The following is a 3,060-nucleotide window of genomic DNA, read 5'->3' as shown; positions in this document are numbered from 1 at the left end:
TAAATTTAATGGAGTTGCTTATCTCATTTGTGCACACGGGGTTATGAATGAATCTCGAGCACCCATCAGAGATTTGGACATGCCAAGTCCATTTTGCACCCATTTCCTCGCTCGCCTTCTCGACTAGTTCTTTAACTAGTTAAGGCGTTAACGAAAATTGGACACCACCTCCCCTATAGTGTGTCCTATCCGAATTCCCAATCACGTCCCTAATACCTAAATCCAACCAATAACATAACCATCATCTCATATATATAGAAAACTTGGCAACATTATACATTACAACCTCCGAATGACTCGCTTGAAATTATGATATTCAAGATAGGGTTTCTAGTTTCTATTTTGCGAAACCTTTAACCGTAGGAAGCGTGGAATTATGTGGATGGAACCAAAAGCTCCCACACCTCTTTTAGAACATATTTAGTCCCTGAAACACACCACCACATACCTGCAGCAGCACCCCATACGCACAACACCCCATTTCGACTACAATTTAACTATAACGACTTCCATTTTTGATTGTTTCCAATGTCAAGCATTTCTATGATATTTTCACATTTACAGCCACTTAAACAATATATAATACACTTAATACCAACACCATAACCTCCAAATTGAAATTATAGACCTGACCTTACCCGAAATTGGCCAAAACTTGCCAACACTATCAAAACGTGAATTCTGAACAACCTACTGCCTTGTATTGTCGCTTAGTTTTGAAGGGGTAATTAAGGGAAAAAGGATTTGTGGCCTCAATTAAAGTTATATACATGTGTCTCAGGGTCGCAAAAAATTTTGAATCACCCCTACATTATTTTTTTACAAAAAGATATGCCCAAAATACCAACAGCAGTCCGTGTAGGATTTCCCAAACCAAAATCTGGGCAACACCTCCCCCATACTTCATCACCCTTTTGTCGAGAAGATAAAAGCCAAAATGGATTGTATAGGATAAATGAAAGTTATATAACTATGAAATATCTTTCCAAAACATCTTGAATCACATGAAACTAATCCTTACACAAGGAGTTATACTCGTATTACTAATAGCAGTTAAATTCAAAAACGGGTCTGTTCCCTAGCGTTTTCTCTCTTTCTTTCTCTCACATTTTCTCTCTTGTTCTTGGCTGAAATTTGGATGAGAATCATATTATGATCCATATAGCATACATATATACACCTTCATGTTGTTGAGGAATGCCGTAGATAATTAATTCACGGAGGGAAATTGGAAACTTACCTTTTGTTTCCTTGTTGCCGTAACTAGTTCCCTTTTGTTCTCTACGTTTTGTTTCCTTTCTTTGGCTGAAGTTTTTTATAAGGGAACTAAAATAAGAGTCATGAAATATGTATATATGGGCTTCCTTGGAGGTGACACATGTCATCCCGTAGGGTGACACGTGTCGAGCCATGATTGGCCACCATATCATGCTGCTAATTAGGGGCTGCCACATGGAAGTGGGGTCCCCCCAAGAAGGTGGGTCACCTACTTGACCCCAACCAGGTGGGTCACCTGCTTGCTTGAGGTGCTTCCACGTGTCACTCATCCATTGGCAGCCACATGTCATCTTTTCCCCTTCCTCGTGGGTTCGTAATCTTGTCTTATTTTAAGAGCCTATGTAATTCGTGCTACGTAAGCTTAGTATCTCCTCAAGTAGCTCAAGTATGTAATACCTCTAAGTTGGTATCTTACATAGGTAAATCGAGTCCTACGACTCATTTCTTGGCCTCCAATTCCTTCCGAATTCTTATGACTCTATTTCCAACCTTCTCTACTATGAGGTATCTCATTCTCCTTTCCTTAGCGTCATTTGATAGTATCATAGCTTATTCGGCTTACATGATAATGTCTAAGAAACTTAAGAGACATTCTGAGTTTGAGAGTGTGGGGTGTAACATCCTTTCCCCCTTTAGAACATACGTCCCCGAATGTTGAATAAAACTTCCCTTAAGACTTTATACAAACTGTAGGGAGATTCCTTCTATTGCAATAACATACATTTTCATTCAAGTAATTAATATACGAGTTCTAGGAGTGGGGGTTTACCTGTAGACATTGGGAATAGGTACGGATACTTGTGTTTTATGTCCTCTACAGCTACGACCCAAGTTATTTCTTCATGATTCTTATTCCTCCACAACACCTTGACAAAAGCTACGTCCTTAGTTCGCAACCCTTTTAATTTGTCGATCCAGGATGGCAATAGGTTACCCCTTATAGGATAAGGATTGTGGACCTCACCCACAAAGAATATTCTGGGAGGGTCGCTAATACTAGCGGCTTACCTCCTTTAGTCGAGGTTAGGGCCCCACTAGAGCTCTTCTCCTTAATACCAATTATATCTTAATAGTTTTGCCTCGAACCAGCTTACACTTTTCTTGAATAGATTCTAATTATGGAAATCACATTGCTATTACTGATTTCTTTTTATCGAGTAATCACTTGATCTTACTCTTAGTATGCCAATGCTCGTAGGCTGCACAATTATTCTCGTTCTATTTGCACGAGGTACATTCCAAGTTAGTCATAGTCTTTTCTTCTCTTGTCTTACTCTGTTCTATATGTGTCATTGTACTAACACGCATTTACAATCTCTTTTTGTCATACTGGTTTCGTTCCCTTTTTCACTTCCCACGGGGTCACCCATCCCAGTACTACTTTCACCCAAGCACGCTTAACTTTGGAGTTTTGACAGAATCCGGTGCATTAGTGCGGGTATGATCGCGTCTATCCCTTATGTGGTCTCGTTTGATGTTTAAGGGCTCCCATTTATATATGATAGGGTCAATTGATTTTCTCTTATGCTTTTACTTCTCTTGTCCACTTCCCCCATTTTAGGGTGTACCTATGTCATCCTCTATTTATTTTCAGCTATTCACATGCGAATGATTCTACTCAAACATATTTAACGTACCGCACCATATCTACATTTTCTGTTAAATCATCCATACATTAGGTTGCCTTTATAGGAAAACCTAGCACAACCATAGAGTGTTTTAGTATTCAAAATATATCATATAAAATCTCATCTAATGGTTGATACTCGAGTAATATCCGTA

The 3,060-nt window shown here is 39.0% G+C and overlaps 1 pseudogene; it reads right to left on the bottom strand.

Annotated features, from left to right (window-relative positions):
• Nucleotides 1-2,610: 2,610 nt before the first annotated feature.
• Nucleotides 2,611-2,730, bottom strand: LOC129904522 (5S ribosomal RNA; annotated as a pseudogene).
• Nucleotides 2,731-3,060: the final 330 nt, after the last annotated feature.

This window comes from Solanum dulcamara, chromosome 1 (genome assembly GCF_947179165.1).
Source record: "Solanum dulcamara chromosome 1, daSolDulc1.2, whole genome shotgun sequence".
NCBI classification, from domain to species: Eukaryota; Viridiplantae; Streptophyta; class Magnoliopsida; order Solanales; family Solanaceae; genus Solanum; species Solanum dulcamara.
This window is presented reverse-complemented; position numbering and strand designations above follow the sequence as displayed.